This window comes from Manis pentadactyla, chromosome 8 (genome assembly GCF_030020395.1).
Source record: "Manis pentadactyla isolate mManPen7 chromosome 8, mManPen7.hap1, whole genome shotgun sequence".
NCBI lineage: Eukaryota > Metazoa > Chordata > Mammalia > Pholidota > Manidae > Manis > Manis pentadactyla.
The window spans coordinates 3821751-3847225 of NC_080026.1; the positions used below are offsets into that span (position 1 = coordinate 3821751).

Sequence of the window (25475 nt, forward strand, 5' to 3'; positions counted from 1 at the left end):
AGTTTTATCAGAAAGTGACAAACAGGTCAAAGTGGCTTTACCATTTTGTGTTCTTACCAACAATGAATGAGAGTTCTTGTTGCTCCATATCCTCACCAGTATCTGGTGCTGTTTTGGGCTTTAAACACTGTGATGTGTACAGTGGTATCTCACTTCAATTCAAAGTCCCAAATGATGACATGGGGCTTCTTTCTTTCCATGTGTGCGTCTGGCATCTGTGCATCTTTGGCAAGGTGTTTGTTCAGACCTTTTGCCCATTTTTTAACAGACTTGCTCACTTTCCTTTTAAGAGTTCTTTATATATTGAATAACAGTTTTTATTAGATATATTCTCTGCAAATATTTTCCCTTGGTCTCTGGCTTTTCTTATCATATTCTTGATTTTTAATGTTACATGCAAAAAATTCATTTTTTGATGTACACCTCTAAGGTTTGACAAATCACAGAACCACAATCAAGATGCAGAACAGTTCCATCACCCTCTATGCTACTTCACACTAGGCCTCTGTTAAGCCTCTCCTATCCCTATCCCCAGCCCCCAACAACGATGGGCCTGTTTCCCATCACTGTAGTTTTTGGGTTTTTTCTAGAATGTCTATAAACAGAATCACACATTGTGTAGCCTTTTGAGTCTGACGTTTTTCATTTAGCATGATACTTTTAAATTCACCAATGGCACTACAAGTATCAATAATTGCTTTTTATTAATTGTTGAATTCTATGAATATACCACAGACTGTGGGCCATTTGGATTATTTACAGTGTTTGGCAATTTAAACAAAATTGACATCTTTGTGTGTAGTTTTTGTGTGAATACAAGTGTTCATTTTTCTTGTGTAAATATCTAGGATTGAAATTGCTTCGTCATGTAAGTTTATGTTCAACTTTATGGGAAACTGCCAAACTGTCTCCCAAAGTGGCTGCACCATTTTGCATTCCCACCAGCAATGCATGAACGCTCCTGCTGCTCCACACCCTCACTAATATTTGGTATTGTCAGCTAGGGTAGGGAAGGGTTGTTTGTTTTGTTTCTTGGTTTCCTAACAGGTAAGTAGCACTATCTCATTGTGGTTTTATTCTATAGTTCACTAATGACTAATGACATAGAGCATCCTTTCAGGTGCTCATATCCCACCCATGTATCTTCTCCAGCAAAGCTTCTGTTCAAGTCTTTTGCCCATTTTTTCCTTATTGTTCAGTTTGAGTTTTCTGTAATCTACATATATCTTTGTCAGGTATGTGATTTGCAAAGATTTTTCTCTCAGTGTGCCCCCTCTTTTCATTCTTACAGGATTTTTCAAAAAGCAGTTTTTAGTTTTAATGGAATGTAGTTTTTCAATTTAAATTTGTGCTTTTGGTCATATCTAAAAAATCTTTAAGGTTACAAAGATTTTTCTCCTGTGTTCTCTTACGCCAACTTTGTTTATATTTTATATTTAGATTTCTGATCTATCTTGAGTTCATTTCTGCATCAGGTACAAGAGATGGGTTGACATTTTTTCCTTCTCAAATGTTACCTAATTGTTGACTCTGAGTGTTTGAAAAAAGACTCTCTTTTCTACTGAATTGCCTTTATACCTCTGTCGAAATCACCTGTGTTTTGTGGGTCTACTTCAGTATCTACTGTCCGAAATCAGCTAGATTTCAGATCAGATTCTCCAACTATGCTGTTCTTTATCAAAGTGTTTTAGCAGTTTGTGTTCCTCTGCCATTACCTAATTTTTAAAAGCAGTGTACCATTCATTATCTACAAAACTGTTGCTGGGATCTAACCTAGGTGGATCAATTTCAGGAGAAATTACACCTTAACAATACTGAGTCTACAAAACCACAAACAGGTAATTCTCTACAATTATGTAGGCCTTCTTTATTTCATTAGCACTTTGTAGTTTCAGCACATGGATCCTGTACATGCTTTGACAGAAAGAAAACCCTTTCCATTCCTGGTTTTAAAGAGTTTTTGTCATGAAGTATGAAGAATTTGTCAAAGGCTTATTCTCTATCTACACAGATGATCAAAAGGTCTTTCTGAGTCTATTAATACAATAAATTACTCCAAGTGAACTTCAAATATTTAACAGCCTTGCAGTTTCAGAAAAATTCCTCTATAGTCATAATATATTATCCTTTTATATACTGCTAGATTTGAATTACTAGTACTTTGTTATGTCTTTTGCATCTATGTTCATGAGGGATTATTGGTGGTGTTTTCCTTTCTTGTAATACCTTTATCTGGTTTATGTCAAGCCTCATATAATGAGTTGGGAAGTGTTTCTCCTAAAATTTCCTGGAGATTACAGAGAATTGGTATTATTTTCTCCTTAAATGTTTGGTACAATTCACCTGTAAAACCACCTGGTCCTCAAGTTTCCCTTGAAAGGTTTTTAAACAAAGAATTCAGTTTCTTTAAAGATAAAAGATTATTCATGTTATCTGTTTCATCCTGAGTAAGTTTTGGTAGTTTGTGTCTTTGATGGAATTGATCAAATTCACTCAAGTTGTCAAATGTCACTCAAGTTGTCAAATGTGGGGGCATAGAGTTGTGCATGGTATTCCCTTATTATCATTTTAATTTCTCTAAGATCTGTAGTGCTAGGCCCTCTTTCATTCCTGATCCTTTATCTTGGGCTCCTCCCTCTGCCTCCCTCTTTGAACAGTCTGTTATTCTTGCAAGTTAGAAATGTGTTCCATGAAAAAAGTAAATATTGTCATCATATCATTTTCCCTCAAGAGAACTGCCATATTCCTGTCAGTAACGGAAGTGCTTCGTCCCCATCCCCATTCCACCACAGACTTTGCATCAGCCTGCTCAGGCTACGAGACTCGTAAACTGAAAGGCTTAAATAACAAATCTATTTTCTCACAGTTCTGGTGGCTGAAAATCTGATATTGGCGTGCTGGCACAGTCAGGTTCTAGTGAGAGCTCTCTTCCTGGGTCCCCACACGGCAGAGAGAGGCAGCAAGTTCTCTGGTGTCTCTTCTTATAAGGCTACTGATCCCATCATGAGGTCCTATCTTCATAACCTAATCTAAATGTCATTATCTCCCAAAGGCCCCATCTTCAAATCCCATCACATTAAGGAGGTTAGGTTTCAACATATGTATTTTACAGGGACAAGGTTCCGTCCACAGCACGATATATTTTAAAGAAACACAAACCTGAGTGTTGGCATTTAATTAATCACTTTTACTGCTTCACAATGACATTTTAAGTGAAATTGGTTTTTTCTTTACACCTACCTCTGTGAGTGATAGTAAACATCTAAGTACTACTGGTACAGTTTGGTGCTGCCGCCTTGAATCACGCCGAGGAGCCAGAAGTGTTACCCATCACTGCTTTATTACCATAGTACAAATGTCCACAAAGTGCAAACACCTAACAACATCTTAGTATGATTACGAAAAGAGTTCTGACCTCACTTTGAGAGCTCACCAATTCCTTATAGAGTCCAAAGAAGTTCAAATAAATAGCACAGAAAAAAACTTTACAAACGGGCAAAATGTATCAGCAATTTAAGGTATTTAAGGTATTATTACATATTATTCCCAAAAGTTGTAACAACACTAAAAACTTGATCCATTCCTAAACTTTACCAATTCACTGATGAAAATGATCAATATAAACATAAATAGGAAATATAAAGTTCTATAGGATCTAAAAAAGGAAAAAATAAATAAAACCACCTTGGTTGGTGTTGGATAAATGGAAGTTTGCACCCAGAATTTCCCGCTCATTTGCATATCAACAGGCCACAGCAGTGCCGTCGCTGGGGCAAGGGGTGGAGAGAAAACAGCCACTCTCTTCTCCCCTCCATTCCTGGCACCTGACTGGTCCGGGGCTCGCCAGTCACCAAGGACCCAAGCTGTGGAGTTCCTCCCTGAAGGGGCGGGCTGTGAGGGAGCGCAAGCAGGGGCAGCAGGGGACAGAGGGAGCAAGGGCTGGCTAGCGAGCCCAAGCGAGCCATGACAAATCAACCCCTTTAACCCACCCTGCCCTTCCCCTTGTCTTACTCCAGTTTTATCGGATTCACAGGCATGTCGTCCTGGGCGGGGAACTTGCTCACTCCCAGAGCTACAGTTGGCTACCCTGGTTGTGATGAAACAAATAAATAAAGCAGGCTAGCAGTGTGCCAATGACGACACTCGTTTGCATATGCTTACATCACTTATACGAAGATAAACCAGAAACTGTCAGGGTTGGCTTCTGGGGAAGGGAGTTGGATGACTTAGGGTAAGGATGAGAAGAAATTTTGCAACACCTATCCAATTTTAAAACGCCTGTATGTATAACCGCAAAAAGTAAGTGAAATTTGTTTCACAGATTACATTTAATGATTTGGCACATTAAAAACTCAACTTAAAACACCAAATTTCATCCTCTCACTCAACTTGGGACAGCCAGAATTCACTTTTGTTTTTAAAAATATATTTTTCCATTCCAGTATATGGTACACATATAATCTTTCTAAAGCAACAGGGTTCCTATTTATTCTCCTTAATGACTAGGTAATATTACTTTATAAACAACAAAAAAAGAAATTCAGTTGTTTATTCTATGTGGGATTAAGTTTTTTAACCCAAAACCTGGGAGGGTTTTTAGACGGAAGCTCTGTAAAACTAAAAGACACCATGCATGCCATGTATGTGATGGTCCCTCCAAATAGGGAGTTCAGTCCAACATATTTCTGGAGAAATAAGTGACAGTTTCCTCATGAAGGAAGGGAGGGAAGGAGGAAGGAAAAGAAGGGAAGAAGGAAGGGATGGGGGAGGAGGATGGAAGGGAAGGAAGGAGAGAGGAGGAAGACACAAGCCTAACAGAATCTATTTTAAATGCTTTCAATCAAAATTAATTTAATATGGAAAATATAACTTCAAAGGAAAAAAAAACCAGTTGTCTTTCACATGTGCTTAAACAATACTTTAAATTACAAAGCTGCAAACTACTAATGATTTGTAAGTCTCTGGAGACTGATGGGACCAATACAAGGCAAGTGAGCTCTGTAACAAGAACTTTTAATGCCAAAGGTTCTGATAGGCTCAATCTCTAGAATAAGGTTATACCTGTCAGACAGACAGAATTACATTTTCATCCATGAAAATTTAACAACTTAGTTAAGTCTCTAGAGCTATCCTCCAATTTAAAGGAAATATAAAGAAAAATTAATAAAATTATGGCATACATAAACCTACACTTTTAAGATATTCTAAAAGACAACTGGCTTAAAAACTTCAAAAAGTTAATGAAATGAGAAGGAAAGGAGAGAACTACTCTCACAGGTAACTGAAGATACGTAACTTTGATGGAATCTTGGTATTTTTGTTAAAGTCAAACAAGTGTTGGCAGCCACTATGGAAAATAGTATGGAGATCAAAAAAATAAAAAATAGAAATACCACATGATCCAGCTTACACTTTCTGAGTGCTTAGTGCACCCAAAGAAAACAGAAACACTAAGTCAGCAAGACACAGGCACCCTCATGCTCACTGCAGCACTATTTACAATAGCCAAGATATGGAAATATCATGTATCTGTTGATGGATGAATACATAAAGAAAATGTGATAGATACATACAATGGAATATTATTTGGTCATAAAAAAGAATGAAATCTTGCCATTTGTGACAACATTAATGAACCTTGAAGGTGATATGTTAAGTGAAATCAGTCAGAGAAAGACAAACACCATATAACCTCATTTACATGTGGAGGCTAACAACAGACAAACAATTAAAAAAACCAAGCTCACAGATACAAAGAACAGATTGGTGGCTGCCAGAGGCAGGGGAGACTAGGGGAAATGACATGGGTGGAGGAAGTCAAAAGGTACAAACTTCCAGTTATAAAATAATCATAGGGATGTAATGCACAGCATGGTGACTATAGTTAATGATAATGTACTGCAAATACCATATGATTTCACTTATTTGTGGAATATAAACACAAAGCAAAACAGAATGAACAAAACAGCAGCAGATGCAAAGACACCAAGAAGGGACTGGTGATTACCATGGAGGAGGGGTTGGGGTGGGAAGATTACGGGGGTTAAAGTGGCACAAAAATTCTCAATCGTAATGTAGGTTGATCATGGGGATACTAGTACAGCATGGAAAACATAGCCAGTGATTCTGTAACATCTTCCTATGTTGACAGATAGGAGCTGTACTAGTGGGGTGAGGATTTAATAATATGGATAACTGCTGAACCACTGTGCTGTATACTTGAAACTCATATAAGACTGTATATCAATAAAAAATGTTTCTTGTGAAAAATAAAGATAAAAAATAATACTGTATTGCATATTTGAAAGTTGCTAAGAGTAGACCTTAAAAATACTCATTACAAGAAAAAGAAATTTTATAACTATGTACAGTGACAGATGTTAATGACTTATTGTGATCATTTCCCAATGTATACAAATACCTATCATCATGCTGTACACCTGAAATGAATATTATATATTAATTATACCTCAATTAAAAAATTTATACAAAAAAGTTTCACAAAATAATTTACTGAATTTAAACAGTTCAATTAGGTAAAAAGAATTTACCTACATACATAAACAGAATAAGTATTAATATTAGGTAATTATTGCTAATTTTTCTTGCCTGTTAACACTACTGTGGTTATTTAAGAAATCTATCCCTACAGATGATGAACAATGAATTTTTTAGAACTCTGCATCTTTCAGAATTCAAGGAAAAAGACTGAGTGAATAAGTGAAACATAACTTAGTCTCTCTCTCTCTAATGACTATTAAAAGACACTTAAAGATCCTGTTCTATCTTAGTGTCACATTATTACAGACACTCACGATCACATATTACTTATACTGTGAACCAAATTTGTACTGCCTAATAATTTAGATATTTTTAAGCCTAGGTCCACTGTAAAAACAATACATGGTGATGACAGAATACCCAGGACAATAGGAGAAAGTAAAAAGAGGGGGGAAGTAAACACACCACCCAGAAGTGAACTGTATGTGCAACTGTGGATTGTATGTAGATTTTTACTTTTTTTCCCTTAATAATTATAGCTTAAGAGTTTTCCAAAAGACTACAAAACTCTTTGCAAATATTTTCAAAAACTTCCTAAATGTTCCTCAAAGTATAACATGATTTACTTAAATGTCCCATTGTTAAGACATTTGAATTGTTGTAAAACATATCTTACTAAAATTCAAATTATACTGGTCATCTTTGGGCATAAAGCTTTTTCTGTAGAACCATTTATATCCATCATAAGCAAGAGGGATTACTGAAATCAAAAAATCTTTCATATTTTAGGTAAAAAAAATAATCACTTTTTCTCAGCTGTTTCTATTTTAGTTTTCCTGATTATTAATAAGGTAGAACATTTTCCCCCCATTTTACTAACCAGTTTTACTCCCACACCTATGTGTACTGTCTCTTCATGTGTTTTGTATACTGCTTTTACTGCTAATAAATCTATTTTATATACTTATTTTTCATTTGTCTCCCGTATGACTAGGTTCAGGGAAAAACTTTCATTACACATCTTATATGTTTGGATTTTTTAATTAAAAGGCATGCTTACTCTCACAACCTTTGCTGATATATTCCTATACCAACATTCTCAATTATTTTTGTAAATTTTTGCTTATTTATTATGCTGTTTATTCAGCCTGCAAAAGTATACACCGCATAATCCTAGAAAAGCATGTATCACACTGGTAAAAACGACATGTCTGTTTAAACTAGAAATTCCTTGTAAGCAAGGATTGAATGATTTTAATCTATATATTCCCAATATCTTTCATACAACCTGGCACATATGAAAACTGTAATCAATATAGGTTAAAATATACTCTGACAATGGAGAAAACAAGTAATGACTACAACATCTTACTCCGCTGACAGTGACTGTAATGGGGGGGTGAGGACTAAATACACACACACACACACACACACACACACACACACCAATATACATATACACACATGCACACAAACACAAATATACATACACACACACACATATATATACACACACAAATATACATACACACACGCACGCATATATATATATATATATACACACACACACACACACACACGCATACACACACGCTGACAGAAAATCACCACTGGCATACTTGCTGCAGAAAGGCTCCACCAATGGATGCTAAAAGTAGTGAGCAAAGTTTGAGAAGAACCAGTATGTTTACATGGTTTCAAAGTTATCTTCTCCAAGATACTTGTTAATTACAAAGGAAAAAAATAGTAACTATACAATGAAGAGGTCCAGCAAACACAATATTTGCTCATAGAACAACAATTTTTGTTTCTGTAATACAAGAAATGAGCTAAGAGAATTTTCACCAAATTGAAAGGGTGTGTTTGGGACAGTGTAACTTAAACACAGAATGTGTGTCACATACACAAACATTCTGAGGTGGGAGGGCAATCCTGGAGACGGAGATAGATAAAGTCTATTCTCCCAAACAATTAAAACAGAGACAGTTAATAAAACAACCCTCTGAACTGTGCATCAAGAGATACGCTTTCCATAGTAAGACTCCTGGACAGAGAAAGCAGATGGAAGTTTCAACCAGTCCTAAATCAGATGGGTACAATAGAGGCTTGATATGCAACTGAGGTACTTCTGTGAGCAAATCTTAAGAACTCTCAAGAGAGTACACGTATGAAAAATAAAAAAGCGGAAGACTGCTCTACTTAAACAAGGAGAAAACCAAATGAAACATGTGAACTTGAGTAGATCTTGTTTTGAAAAAACCAGCTATCAAAGACCATGTGAACATGGACCAGACTGTTACATTATTTTCTTAGACATGATATACTGCATGTTAATATGACATGCTAAAGTATTATGTGTCATGATGTCTGCAATTACTATTACTTTCAAACGGTTAAAATATATTTACATATATAAGCATGTAGGTATGTGTCTATGTATGTAGAGACAGATTGTTAAGGTTGAATTACATCCCCTCAAAATTCTTATGTTGCAGTCCTAACCCCCAGTACCTTATTGGGAAACAGTCACTGTAGATGTCATTAGTTAAGATGAAGTCATACTGACTGGTGCAGGGTGGGTCCATAATTCCATAAGATTGGTATACTTACAGAAAGGAGAAGTGTGGACAAATGTGAAGACTGGAGTATACCGGCAGAAGCCAAGCAATTACCCGGAGGAGGAGAAAGGCCTGGAACAGTTCTTCCTACCACCTTCCCTAACCAGAGGAAACATGGCTCTGCTGACACCCTGATCTCAGACATTGAACCTCCAGAACTATAAGACAGTAATTTTTCCATTCAACTTCATTTACTAAATTACACTTCACATATCCATTAAATCAGGGTTGTTCTTTTTTTTTTTTTTTAATTTTATCAAATGTGCATCACAGTGGTTCAACAGTGCCCTCTCCCCTCCCCCACCCACTCCCCTCCCCCTGGTAACCACCAGTCACTTCTCAGGATCTATAAGTCTAATGCTGTTTGTGCCTTCTGTTTTGCTTTGTTTTTGTATTCCAGAAGTGAAATCATTTGGTACTTGTCTTTCTCCGCCGGGCTTATTTCACTGAGCATAATACCCTCTAGCTCCATCCATGTTGTTGCAAATGTTAGGATTTCTTTTTTTTTTTTTTTTATGGCTGATAAATGTTTTATTTTTTTAAACCACTCATTGTGATATTTTGTTATGGCAGCCCTAACAAACTAATACAGAGAAAAAGAAAGTACAACAAAATTACAACAAATGTTTAATCTAAGAGGTGGTATTAACTTCTTTCAACTTTTCTGTATAGCTAAAATGTTTAATACCTTAAGGTAATTCCTTATAATTTTGTGTATCGTTCTCCAGTAACCATTCAGTAGGCACTGATGATGCCTACTTAAAACTGATGAATAAAAGGAGCTTTATTTATCAAAATTCACAAAGTAACTTTCTGGGATTTTGACTGGGGTCACAATGAATCTATATGATCAAGTTGGGAAGAACTGACATCTTGACAATACTGGATCTTCCTATCCATGTATATGGACCATTCTCCCATTTATTTAGATCTTTTTTTATTTCTTCCATCAGTTTTATAGTTTTCCTCATGCAGCCCTTATGCAAAATTTTTTAGATTTATGCCTAAGGGTTTTTTTTTGGGGGGGTGGTTACTAAGGTAGATGGCACTGTTTTTAATTCCAAATTCCAACTGCTCTTTGCAGGTATATAAAAAAGCAATTGTCTTTTGTATATTTATGAAGTATCCTGAAACCTTGCTATCATCAGTTTTGTTAAGGAAGGCTTTTGTGTTGATTCTTCATTATTTTCTACACAGACAATCACATCATCTGGGAACAAAGACTATTTTAGTTCTTCCTTCCCAATCTGTATACTTTTTATTTCCTTTTGTGTTACTACATTATCTAGGATTTCCAGAACAATGCTGAAAAAGAATGGTGAGTGGACACCCTTGCCTTTTTTTAGAATTTAGCATGTAGTTTCTCACTGGTAAGTATGATGTGAAGCTGTAGAGGTTTTATAAATACATTCTCTATCAAGTTGGGGAAGCTCCTCTCAATGTCTCATTTGCTGAGCATTTTTATCATGAATGGGTGTTGAATTTTGTCAAATATTTTTTTGCATCTGTTGATGTGATCACATGACACTCATATAATCATACTATGCGATGTATTACGTTGCCTCATTTTTGAATGCTACACCAGCCTTGCATACCTGGAATAAATTCCACTTGGTGATGATGTGCATTAATTTTTATTCATTGTTTGATCTGATTTGCCTATATTTTCTTGAGGATTTCTGCATTTATGTTCATGACAGATACTGATCTGTAGTCTTCCTCCTGTAATGTTTTTGTTGGGTTTTAGTATCAGAGTAATGCTGGCCTCACAGAATTAATTAGGAAACATCCTTCTGCTTCTATTTTCTGGAACAGACTGTAGAGAATTAGCATTTCTTTCTGAAATGTTTGGCAGAGTTCACCAATGAACCCACCTAGGCCTGGTGTTTCTGTTTTGGAAGGTTACTAATCACTGATTCAATTACATTATCTCTCAAGCTTCCCCACCACTTGCTTTTGCTTAAAATAATCAGACATACAAATATTTATAATACAGCAGGGCAAAGGGCTTTAAGAGTATACAAAATGCTACAGGATTCTGGGCATATAGCCAAAAAGTTGAAAGCAGGGACACGAACATTTGTGTACCCATGTACACAGCAACATTCCTCACAAAACTAAACGGTGGGAAACAACCCAAATGTCCCTCTTTGGTGACGGAAGAAAATGTGGTGTGCGCATTCAGAACCTTAAAAAGGAAGGACATTGTAACACATTACACAGATTAACCTTAGAAGACATGCTAAGTGACATGAGCCAGCCATAAAAGGATAAATATAGTATAATTCCTCTTATATAAGGTTCTCAGAGTGGTCACATTCATAGAGACAGAAAGTAGAATGGTGGCTGTCACGGGCTGGGGGAGGGACGAACGGGGAGTTAGTGTTTAATGGGTGCAGAGTTTCAGCTGCGGAAGTTGAAAAGGTTCTGGAGATGGACGGTGGTGACGGCTGTACAACAATGTGAACGCACTTAATGTCACAGAAGTGTATATTTAAAAATGGTTAAAATGATAAATTTTATGGTAAGCATATTTTACCACAGTTAAAAACAAAACAAAACAAAAAAAAACAGATGTGGATCCCAGCAGGCACTCAGTAAGTGTGATGAACTCATGGCCGTAATAAATGCATATTAAAGGCTTTTTTTTTAATGTTGTGACAGGAACCACTATGGCAAAAAACAAGTAATGGGTGGGGAAGCAGATGTAAAACAGAAAGGTTTCAGATGAACGAACTAACACAATGATAAAAAAAAGGATACGCCAGGTGAAGAAGGCAGAGGAACAGTTCTAGGCTGAGGAAACAGCAAGCAGGAGTGAGAGGGAAATAATGAGCTTTTTTGTTTTTGTTTTAATTGCCATATAACTGACATACAACATTGTATTAGTTTCAGGTATAACAGAGTTTTTAAAAGTCGTTCATGGAAAGGGGTTAACGTCCCAAGTATAAAGAACTCACATGCCTCAACACCAAAAAAAAAATAACCGAATTAAAAAATGGGCCGAGGACCTGAACAGACATTCTTCCAAAGAACTACAGGTGGCCAACAGGCACATGAAAAGATGCTCCACATCACCAACCATCAGGGAAATACAAATCAAAACCACAATGAGCTATCACCTCACACCAGTCAGAATGGCCACCATCCAAAAGACAAGGAATGGTAAGTGTTGGTGAGGAAGTGGAGAAAAGGGAGCCTCCAACACTGTTGGTGGGGATGTAAATTCGTGCAGCCACTATGGAAAACAATATGGAGGTTCCTCAAAAAACTAAAAATAGAAATATCATACAACCCAGTAATATACAGCCACATTATGGAAGCAACCTCAGTGTCCATCAGTAGATGAAAGGACAAAAAATATGTGGTACATATATATGATGAGAGTATTATTCAGCCATATAAATAAAAGAAATCTGCAACAATATGGATGAACCTAGAGGGTATTATCCTAAGTGAAATAAGCCAGGAAGAGAAAGACAAATACCACATGATTTCACTTATTTGTAGAATATAAAAACAAAACAAAATAGCAGTAGACTCATAGACACTGGGAAATAATGGGGTTACCATGGGGAAGGGGTTTGGGGGAGAGGGGAATAGAGGGGCACAAAAATTCTCAATCATAATGTAAGCTGGTCACAGGGACGGCAGTACAACATGGAGAATATAATCAGTGATTCTGTAACAGCTTCCTATGTTGACAGATAGGAACTGCACTAGTGGGGGTGAGGATTTAATAATACAGGTAACTTTGAACCACTGTGTTGTATACTTGGAACCAATATGGTTGTCTATCAGCTACACTTCAATGAAAAAATAAAATAAAATAAAATAAAAGGGGTTCATGGACAGGGTAGGGTGAAGATAAAGGAGCAAAATTGGAAACTTAAATTCGTATTACTGGAGCTAGATTCTGAAATGCCTATATGCTAACCCACACATGCTAAAGAGTTTAAATCAAATAAAGCAGGAAGCCCTGACTGGGGCCTGTGGATGTACATGAGCAAGCAAAAGGAGTCCGATGACCCCTCTCACGTGACAAATGCATGCAAGATTCTAACATGGTACTACATACTACATGTTTTCTGGGAAGAAAGTCTACAACTTTCACTCCATCCCCATGGGGTCCAAAAGTATAAAAACCACTGTTGTAGTTGATGATGAATCAACCCAGGAATGTAGGAGATAAAATTGAATTTTAGGAAGATAATTTATCCTATGCAATGTACAGCAAGGATTGAAGGCAAGAAAACAGTTTGGCCAACTATGATAATCCAGGTAGAAGGTGAGCCTATTTTTCCCTGAAATCTTTTATTAGATATTTTACTAAAATCTGAAATTCCAACAGATGCCAGACAGGACTCTAATGGGCCACCTTTCAGGATCTACCTTACATAATGCATGCAACAAACTGCATTAACACTTTACCATATAAAAATATATCACATGAAAATTACTTTAAAAAGGGACAAATCTGCGACTTTAAATTCCCCTTGTTACTCATGATGAAGAATGATTCATCACGTACTAAGAAGTAACATCATGCAAAAAAACAAAAACTATGATAAACAAGTGAGAAATGATGTGAGAAAAACAACCATATTCATACACTGTGTAATACTTGGATCGAGCAATTCTATCTCCATGAGTGTATCTCTACATAAATGCTCCCACATGTGCACAAACACATATGCCTAAGGTCACTCCATAGAGTAATGTCTGTAATAACAAGACTGGAAATCACCCATATTTATTAAGTAGGGGACTAGTTAAAGTAAATCATAAAATATCTATACAATGTATATTATGCAACTATTTGTTATAAAGAAGGCAGTTCTATTAGGATCTCTAAAGTATGTTAATAAAAAAAAGCAAAGTACAAAAAAAGGGGGCACACACACAACTACAGTATACACATTTGTTATGTATAGCCCAAAATATCTGTAGAAGAAGTCACGACAAACTAATAACAACTGTAGCTATGGAACAGATCAAAGGGGATTGGAGTATCACTGCAGGAAGGAGAGAGATAACTGTATATCCTCGTGCAGCTTTTTCTTTCCTTTTTAACATATGCATATAGTATAAATAAATGAATAAATGTATAAAAATGAAATAGCAAAAAAAAAAAAAAAAAGAAATAGCATAAAAGTAATGCTATTTACTATATATGGACATGGTCAGACACAGTACTGGAAATGTCTACTCTGGGCACATAACTGATATAAGATATACAGTTGGAAACCAGTATTGTGGGTAGAAAATGTGGGTGAAAAACTCCCTGATAATATCAAGTGCAATTTAAATACTTGAAACATGACGAAGGCACTGGGGGAAATCATTAGGTTAATAAAATAAAAATACACCAAATTCCTAATTGGTGATAAATTTTTAAGAAAGCTAGATAAGACAATTTTAAGACCACAAAGTAATATGACCACTTAATTTCTGATGGCAGATTTTCCTACTTTAGATTTTTCTAGCTACATAACTTATAATTTTAGCCCTCTTCCAAAGACAATAAACCAAAATGCCTTTCCATTCTGCTCTATGAAATGTTCTGGGTGGTTTTGTTTTGTTTTTGTAAAGGTGAAGAAGATAACACTAAACTGGTATTCAGGTGACCTGGATTCTGCTACTAACAATGTGACTATGAACAAACTCAATCGCCTCAATCCTGTTTCCTTACCTTTAAATTAAAGGGTCTAGATTTGATGATCTTTACTTCTATAGAAGTAAAGTATTCTATAATTTCAAGATTACACAGGGAGCAGGTAAGAATATTCCAAAGTTTCTTTCAGCTCATTTTTAAACTAACAACTAAACTGAACGCAAAAGCATTTAATAGAATACACAAGGACAATCACTCTCAAAGGGAGTCCTAAAGCAAGGTCCTGAATATTTCAAATTTGTCAGTAGCAAGATGAAATGACAAGCTTACAGCCTGACTCTCGACTTTGGACAGCAGTTCTCAATCTCTTGTTCTATTATCCACATTAGCCTAAAAGCCTAACTACTTCTTCAGAATTTTATATTTATGGTATCTTCGATCACCCTATGACACACACTGTCTCAGTTTGGTATTTCCCACCAAACAAATTAAATCTGGGCTTCAAAAGTAGAGTGGTTAAGGACACAATAAACTTGAGATTTTATCAAATATCTAAAAACAAAGTTAAAAGAATTTCACCAATGAAACATATGTCCTTCTATTTTTGCTATGAACCTCCCATCTACAAAGATTCAGTACAGTTACTCAAAATTGCCTTTATTAGAACCAAAACTAAAGTTTACAGCTTTCTAACCAAAAGTCAACTTATTTTCTTATTTACACCCATGGAGAACAATCCATATTCCTGGCAGGGAAGAGTCAATTGCTTGACCAATTCCTAATTGCATTAAATACAGCAAATAATGTTATGAACATATACACACACATATATATTCATGACCTTGGGTTAGGCAAAGCTTTCTTAAGATATGACACCAAAAGCAAAATCAACATAAGAAAAAATAAATGGACATTGTCAAAATCAGATATTTTGTGCTACAATACTACCATCAAGAAAGTGAAAAGACAATCCACAGAATTAAAAAATGTCTGCAAATCATACTTTGATAAGGGACGTGCAGTTAAAATATATAAAGACCTCTTAGAACTCAATAATAAAAGACAATCCAATTTTTTAAATGGGCAAAGTATATAAATAGATATTTCTCTAAAGAAGATACACAAATGGCAATAAGCACATAAAAAGGTATCAGTATCATTAGTCAGTAGGAAAATGCAAATCGAAACCATGAGGTAACATTTCACATCCACTAGACTGGCTATAATCAGAAAATGGGGCAATAAAACAAAATGTTGGTGAAAATGTGGAATAACTGGAACCCTCACACACTGCTGGTGGGAAGGTAAAATAGTGCAGCCTCTTGGGAAAACACTTTGGAATTTTCTTAAATCCTAAACACAAAGTTACCAGAATACCCAGCAATTCCTCTCCTAGGTATATCCCCAAGGAACTGAAAGCATTACGCCCACAGAAAAACTTGTGCATGACCACTCATAGCAGTACATTTGTAAAAGCCCAAAAGTGAAAACCTAAATATTTTACTTAATAAATTACTGATTTATTATTAAAGTATACAGTTCAGGAACAGCCAGATGAAAGAGAGACACAGGGCAGGTCCCTCTGAAGGGCCTCAAGAGCTTTCAGGTCCTCCGAGCCTGCCTCTCTCCCCCAATCCCCATGTGGTCACGACCTGGAAGCTCCCCAAACCGTGTACGTTTGTGTTTTAGGGAGGCTACAGTACCTTGACTGATTAAATCACTGGCCCTTGGCAACGGATTTGATCCCCATCTCTTCTCTCCCTGAAGTGGGGGTGGGGGGTGGGGACGGACCTGAACGTTCCAACCCTCTAATCACATGGTTGGTTTCCCTAGAGACCAGCCCCCATCCTTAGATGCTCTCCAAAAGTCACCTCAATGAACACACACTCAGGTGTGGACAAAAGGGGTTTGTTATGAATAGCAAGACACTTTTATCACTCTAATCATTTAGGAAATTCCAAGGGTATTAGGAGCTCAGTGCCAGAAACTGGATGAAGACCAAATATTTATTTATTATAAATTACATCATCATAAGGGGGAAAGCTCTGAATTGATATGGAATAATTTATTGGATAGGCTAGAAAGAAAGTCACATACATAAATGGGACTACATCAAACTTAAAATCTTTTGTGCAGCAAAGTGCACACTCAACAGAATGACAAGGTAACCTACAGAATGGGAGAAAATATTTGCAAATAATACATCTGATAAGTGGTTAATATCCAGAATATATAAAGAACTATATCTCAACAAAAAAAAAAATCAAATATCCAATTAAAATTTCGGCAAAGTATTTGAATGGGCATTTCTCCAATGATACACAAATAGCCAGCAAGAATATGAAAACATCATTAATCACCAGAGAAATGCAAATTGAAACCGCTATGAAGCATCACCTCATACCCATCAGTTTGGCTAGAAACAGGAAGTAACAAGAGTTGGTGAGGAATGGAGAAACTGGAACCCTTTTGCACTTTTAGCGGATTGTAAAATGGTGCAAGCACTATGGAAAACAGGATAGAGGATCCTCAAAAAATTAAAAATAGAACTACCATGTGATCCAGCAATCCCTCTTCTGAGTATATATCCAAAAGAACTGAAAGAAGCGTCTCAAAGAGATATTTGCACACCCACATTCATAGAAGCACTTTTCACAATAGCCAAGAGATGGAGGCAACGCAAATACCATCCACAAATGAATGGACGAATTAATGTGGTATATAAAATGGAATATAATTCAACTGTAGAAAGAAAGGAAATTCTGACACATGATACAACATGGATGAACCTTGAGGACACTATGTTAAACGAGACAAGCCAGTCAGAAAAAGACAAATACTGTGTGATTCCAGTCATATGAGGTATATAAAGTAACCAAACTCACAGCATAAAAGTAGAATGGTGACTGCTAGGGACTAGGAGAGGGAAAGGAGGGGTTGTTCAATAGGTAGAAAGTTTCATTTTGACAAGATGAAAGAAGTTCTCAGATCTGTGGCATAACAATGTGAATATACTTAACACTATTAAGCTGTACACTAAAAAATGCCTAAGATGGCAAATCCTTTCTTGTCACACACACACCAAAAAAAATCCCAAGGTTTTACAACATGTTGATTTTGTAAGGAAGGGAAAATAAGAATATACATACACATACACTGGGTGAGCGAGGAAGAGGGTGGAGAGCTTAGAGACTGAAGCAATACTTAAGTACTCTTTAAATACAGTATTAAATTTTAAACCATGTAAATATTTAATACATTAAGAACTAAATCAAGAAGAAAAAAAGCACACCCTGATAAGAAACACAAAGGCAAACTTGGAAATAACAATTAATCAAACTGACCAAATAACTGGAAAAAAAGAATGCTATTTCAAGTAGCTTTTGAACACAGGTCTCTAAGTGTCCTTCTTTAGCAGGCTACATTCTACGGAGCATAAGGCCTGAAAAGAAATCAGCTGCTCCCAGTAAGGCTGTTAGTAGTAATAGCACTGTAAATCTGAACTTATTTTCTGTGTAGGAAACCCCAATTATAACGTGAACTCTGATTTGGAATTTTAAATGCCAATATAAACTGATTATTTTTTTTTTGCTATCATTAATCTACAATTACATGAAGAACACTATGTTTACCAGGCTCCCCCCTTCACCAAGTCCCCCCAACACACCCCACTACAGTCACTGTCCATCAGCATAGCAAGATGCTATATAATCACCACCTGTCTTCTCTGTGTTGCACAGCCCTCCCTGTGCCCTCCCCAACACTATACATGCTAATCGTAAGGCCCCCTTTCTTCTCCCCCCCCCTTATCCCTCCCTTCCCACCCGTCCTCCCCAGTCCCTTTCCCTTTGGTAACTGTTAGTCCATTCTTGGGTTCTGTGATTCTGCTGCTGTTTTGTTCCTTCTAAACTGATGATTTTTGAAAAACTGTTCCCTGGCTATGTCCACTGAAAAGAGACTAGAAGCAAAGACACCCTAATAATAATGCATACACGACCTAGAACCCAACTGTTGTCAAGTATTATTTTCTATCAAAAAAAGGGTTCTTTGGAGAAATGGGAGCCATAAACAAGCAAGAAAGGAAAATGCAAAAAGGAAGTGGGTCATTTTGTTTTGCCAAAAAACAAGAAAACCCTTGAAGAGTAACTGGGACTCAGTCATAAAGGACATGAGAGATGGACCTAGAGAGTATTATGCTCACTGAAATAAGGCAGGAAGAGAAAGACAAATACCATATGATTTCACTTATTTGTAAAACATAAAAACAAAACAAACAAAATGAACAAAACAGCAGTAGACTCAAGACACTGGGAAATGACTGGTGGTCACCATGGGGACGAGGTTTGGAGGGGAGGGGGATAAAGAGACACAAAAACTCTCAATCGTAAATTGGTCACAGGGATGGAAGTACAGCGTGGAGAACAGAGCCAACGATTCTGTAACATCTTCCTGTGTTGACAGAGAGTAGCCGTATTGGAGGGGATGAGGATTTAATAACAGGGGTAACTCCTGACCCACTGTGTTGTATACTTGAAACCAATATAAGATGGTATATCAACTATACTTCAATTTTTAAAAAAAGGAGAGGGGGAAGGACATGAGAGCCAGCTCAAAGAAGGGCTCACACTGGCCAAATCTGGGGCAATTTAAGCATCAAAAACAATAATGATCATAATTAACATACCAAAAAAAATCCACTGAGTATGTAATAATATTCTGAAAACTAAGAGAAAACAAAACTAGTGACCTATACTGTAAAAAAAAAAAAAATCAGAAAAAAAGGCCCAATAAGTAGTCCTGACTAAAGACTAAAGACATAACATTCTATAAGGGATGTTACTGGCCGAACGGGAGAAATCTGAAAATGAAATCTGAGTATTAGATAGTATGTCAATATTAAATGTACAGAATCTGTTAAATTATGGGATTTATAAGAATGTGGTTTTAGGGGAAAAGTTACATGATGTCTGTGAACAACTCTAGAAAAATTATGAAATGGCAAAAAGGAAAGGACAGAAGGAAGGAGGGATAAAGCAAATGTGACAAAATGTTAACTAGTGAAGAGGGATGAAGTTATGGTAGTTCTTGGTACTACTATTCCAACTCTTCTGCAAGTTTGTATTTATTTCAAAACTTAAAAGTTTAGAACACAAATGCAGAGGAAGCATTCCCCTCCCCCCATAAAAACCAGCTAATAAATGTAAACAAATAACAGAGTTAGAAAATCCCCAATGAAAAAAAGTGATTAAACCAACAATTACCAACCTGGTGAGAAGGGAAAATGTGCCTTTTCCATGAAGAAATGTGGACACCACACTAACCACATAAACCTAGGCATCGTGAACAGTGGGGCAAGTTCACATCTGGCAGTCCCACTGTGTTATTAAGGGGCCACTACTAGAAGCGGGACCATCAGACATTCTGTCCTTCCTGATGTGGTGCAATGTAAACTACAATCACCTATAAGCATCTTTGCCAAAAATATCTGACCCAAATTTAATCAAACCCCTCTAGATCTAACTTCTAATTTACAGGAAATAAAAGGAATAGAGAAACAAGTTAAGTGACATTTAAACATTCATTCAGCAAATTCCAAGTATGTAACATTCTTTAAAAAGTCGATACCAGAGACTTTTGCTAAGTAAGTGCCTTAGGTGTAAGAATGGTATTGTATTTTTATATGGTCTGGAATCTAGTTTGAAATTAAAATGTAAAAAGTGCCAGAAAATGGCAGTACTTTATAAAGATGGATCCTGAGGTATTTAGGGGACAAACAGCATGATATGTGCAATTTGATTTCAACTGGTTGTTGATGGAGGAAGGTATGTAGAAGGCTAAAGCAAAATGGCTAAATGTTAGTAACAGATAAATCTAAATGGGTGTTCACTGTATAATTATTTCAGCTTTTCTAGATGTTTGCAATTTCTCATAACATATAAAGACAGAAAAATTTACAAGAATATCCTACATACAAAAAAAGGGAAACTGCTCCTTAAAAAATATCTAAGTGGGACAGTAAATATAGCACATGCCTATTAAAAACTTAGCCTAAAGTAGTTTTGTATTTATCATCCTACCCAAGGACCTGCTCAAAACAAGTAAGACATATGCCAGGTACTACAGGACACAAGGTAACAGAAGGCAGTCACACCAACCCTAGGATAGCTGGAGAGAATTATAAATAAAGGGAAAGTCACTAAAAACCTCATTAATAGGATAAAATTTAGCTGGATTTTGAGGAATGGACAGGATATGAATAGTCTGAAAGGCAGAAGACCAAGAAGCAGAAATTAACCAGGTCTGTGTGAAACACAGATCCCAATGGAGTCATGGGGGGAATTTCTGTAGAAATTCATTCATTGATTCCTTAATTTTTATAATGCCTATTTTGTGAACACAAAAATATAAGACACTACAGCATCTGCCTTCAAAGATCTCACAAAGTTAGTGAAGATACACAATCACAATACATAAGATATACACAAAATGCTTTAATAGCAAAGAGAAAGAATAATATTACCAGAAGAATGAAATAGTCATGAAGTTTCTAACAAAGATATCTGAGTTAATCTTGAAAACTTAAAACTGTGGGGGAGGTATGAGAAATGGATGAAGGGGATTCAAAAGGTACAAACTTTCAGTTATAAAATACACAACTCATGGGGTTGTAATATACAGCATGGTGACTGTAGTTAACAATACTATATTGCATATTTCTAAGTTGCTAAGAGAGTAGATACAAAAGTTTTCAGCACAAAAAGAAAAACTTGTAACAATGTATGGTGATGGATGTTACTAAACTTACTGTGATCATTTTGTAACACATACAGATAGCAAATCATTATTTTGTATACCTTAAACTATTTATATGTCAATTTTACCTAAAAAAAAAAAAAACACCTGACAAGATGACTTCACCAATTAAATTTCAATTAAAGAAAGAAAAATGCCAAAATTTACTGAATGCTTGGTATTTACTAGACACTTTCTTTCATCTTTGAGGTATTATAATTAACATTTTTATATACAAGGAAAAAGTGAAGTTCAGAGAGTTTAACTGACCTAATATAAAAAAGCTAATTAGTGGTGAGCCTGGGATGCAAACCCAGGTCTGTCTGCTGCTGAAACCCATGCCCTTCCCAACACTATACAGCTCTGGGAATTTATAAGCACTCAAATTATGAATATAAGGTACAGTATAACCATTATGAAGTGAGTCAATATACTAGAAAATACAAAAATGTTCAAACGCCAAAAAAAAGCTGAGAGTAATGTGGTTAAGATTTTCCAACATACTTAAGGGCTTCCCTGTCTAGGAGGAGTATAAATCCTTTGCAATGAAACAGAAATGTTACCAATGAGAAACTGTTTCAAGTGGAAAAGTTTTGAACCTACATCACTGCCAAAAAGAAAACACAAAATACTTCTAAGTTTTAAAGCAATGGTCAAGTGACTTGTCACACTACATTACAGCAACTGAGAAAATTTCAACACAGAATCCTGGAATAATGTTTTGTAGAAAACTAGGACCATCTGGAGTCTTAAACAAATCCAGAACGCATAAATAAGAACTGGCAAAATTATGACGTTTAATTGAAATACTATGATAATTAAGATTTCTAATCTGCAGGCTCTAACTAATCAAAACTACTTTATCTTAAAATACCTGTAAAATTCCTATTTTTTTGCTAAGCAACCTCAAGAGAATTATGTTAATAAATTCATAAGTGAAAAACTTTCTCTAATACCTTTGTCAATGGATTTGTAGTTATAAAGCTTTACTGAAATTTTACTTTCTTATTCTGAAATATAGAACAGTTCAAACTTGGGCAATAAATCAAATAACATGTTTTCCCCACAGTAATGTGAAAAGTATATGGATTTACTACTTACAAAGGAGAGCTCAAAATAACCACCTTAAGTCGTTTGTACAATTAAAGCTTGGGTCAAGAGAAAACTTTTTTTTTAGGATGGCAAATCTGTCGTTTTAATGTTTTTCACCAACCGAAAAACTCAAGTTAAGCCATAGACTTCACAGATAAGGATTTACTTTTTCCTAAAGCACTGCGATGTAAGGCCAACTTTCCAACAAAACCTTTCCCACGAGTACAGAAAGATAAAAAGTTTTACGTATATTTCAAGAAAACAAGCTAAATAAGGAACTTCAAGCCTCAGCACAAACTCTGATCAAGAGAGTATTTTATCACCTTCTGGGCAAGGAGACCAGTTAAAAAGTGCAAACAAGTATCTGATGGTAATAAAAGATGGGTGTCAAATGCAATTAAGATTTTCCTACAAGTGTCCCTGGAAAAGAAAAATGCCGCCGGGGAAACAATGAACATGTTTCGTTTTAACTAAGTCTCTAAAGGATCTGTTTGAATTAAACAGATCTACCACTGCACCACGAGTCCACAGGCAAAAAAAAAATTCGTGCATTAGATCTCCACGGTGTACTTTGTCAAATCCGCGCTCCCGAGAGGTAAACAAGTCAGCTCAGGTTTTTTGCTCATACTCTAATATCTTCCAAAGTTCCTAAACAGTTAACGTCATCTGTGTAGAAATTACTTCAAAACATTCTTGACAGACTTTCTACAAGTAACTCGTACTTTTCACAGACCCAATTACGGAATTCCCTATACCCCGGCCTCCTCCTCCGAGGGAAGAGCCACTTAACCACAAGGGTTACGACCACGTATTATTATTTTCTTACAGAATGCTTTCTAAGATCCTTATCTAGCTGCCAGGAGGCAACTTAAAAGTCAGAGATGTGGAAGGAGTTATTAAAGGGACACTTGTAGGAAAATCTAAAGCAACAAAATAGCAATGTACCTATTCCAAAGGGGCAGAGTTGTCGCCTGTCAAACTGTGGACTTAACCCCTGTTACAAATACCGCTTTCAAGCCACGGTGGTACCGAGTCTAAAGCTTCCGCTGCTTTACAGGTTTTAACCTCCGGGGCCTCCTTCAACCAACCACTCAGAGCCACACGCCATTCGGCTCGGCCCAGCCCCTTCCACTGCCGCCCAGACCTCGGCGGGCGCGCTTCCCTGCGCCTGCTCCGCGTCTCGGCCGGGGCCTACCCGACCTGCGTCTTCTGGCTGCTCGGGTCTGGCTCAGGCCCTGCGTCCTGGCGTGCCGGCCCTCCCCGGCCAGCCCCAAGCCTCCAGATCGGACCGCCGCCCCACGCGCGAACCGGCCTCCAGGAGGCCCTGACGCCGATCCTTCCTGCTCCGCCAGCCCGTCCCCAGGCGCCCTCCAGGCCCCCAAAGCACGCAACGACCGAGCGTGAAAATGGCGGAGTGCGGCCGCCTGCTGCAGGCCAGCTGTCCCGCGCCGCCGCTGCACTCACCCTCCGGCGCTGAGCAGAGCTCCTAATGAATACGAGAAAAGGGCTCGTCTTTACTGGCGGGAGTGTCTCCCGTCCGGCCTCCTCCCTTCGCCCCGCTCAGTCCCTCTCCTCTAAAGGAGCAGCGGCCATCTTCCCTGTGAGCCACCGAGCGCACGCGCTTTCATCATCACGCACCGTCGGGCGGCATACGTCATCGCGCCCGGGCCGCCGGGCTCCAGGGGCTCCATCCGTGCGTGTGCTTAAGTAGGGGGCAGGGCCTGGCTGGGTCCGCACGCTGGTAGGCTGCGCGCTGCCTTTGTTCCCGCGGAGAGCGGTGCGCAGTTTGACTTCCCTTTTCCCATTGTGAGCTAACTTGATGCTCTCAAAAACACCCCGTTTTCCAAAATTCACATAAGAGATTTATTCGGGGGCGGGGCGGCAGTTACGGCAGGTTATGTGCCTAACCCACCGCGAGTCAAACCGGGACGGGCGCTGGACCTTGCTCAGCCTATCCGTTCATCCGTGGAAGTGGGAGTCCTGCCTGACAGTGTTTTGAGAATTTACACGACTGCCTCCAGCTGAGTCAAGCTCGCCTTTGGCTTTACGCACCACCCGGTGCAGATCATGCCTCCAGGTTGTCTGCTTTCCTCAAGAGCCGAGTTGTGAAAACAGCACTGTGGTCCAAGCACTTAGGAAGACTTCAGTGTCTGCTGAAGCTAAGGATAACCGCTCCATGTGGCCCAGCAGCTGCCTCCGAGAGCAAGCGTGTACATTCGCCCGAGGCTTGGGCAAGAGTGTGCGCAGCAGCCTTGTTGCGGGGGAGCCCGGGTTCAGGGTGGCAGGGAAGTCAGAGCGGTGAGACCAAAGTAAAGGCAAAGTGCATCTCATCCCAGTCTGTACTGCAGAGCGGGCCTGCCTACCGTTAAGTAGACAAGCTGTTTACTGTGAGGGTTTTTGGCAGGGCGGGGGAAGTAATTGATTGACAATCTTTGGCCTTGGAGGCCTGGTCTAAGTGGTAAAAAGAAGACACGGCCTGGGCTCTTATGTTTGTTGAGCCTGCCCTCTGATGTTTTCTTTATCTGGGGAGTGTCTGTGCTTGGAAGCTTCTCAGCTGGGAAGTTGTTTTTCATCTGGGGAGTGTCTGGACATTCCAGGTCATTCCTGGCCCCTGAAACTTCAACTCATTAACTCTGTGAGTCCTTTCTGACTCTCTGGTTTTATCTGGTTAACTCTTTTGAGTTCCTTTTATTGGGCTTTACTGGCTTTATTCTCTCTCCACCCTGCTCTTTCTGCCTAAAAATTTTATTCATCATAACCAAGCACTAGTAACCCAAATGCCCGTTTAGCGCTCGCGCAGGTCAGTCAGTCTTGGTGTGGTTATACAGTGAACTACACGGCAACAGGAAACACTTGAT

General features: G+C 37.7%; 1 protein-coding gene across 1 annotated transcript in view; it reads right to left on the minus strand.

The window, feature by feature from the left end:
• Positions 1 to 24480, minus strand: part of WDR33 (WD repeat domain 33) — a 92439-nt gene extending 67959 nt beyond the window's left edge. The window contains exon 1 of the mRNA XM_057505441.1: positions 24082 to 24480. The gene's annotated coding sequence lies outside the window, so the exon portion shown is untranslated. The remainder of the gene's footprint in view (positions 1 to 24081) is intronic.
• Positions 24481 to 25475: the final 995 nt, after the last annotated feature.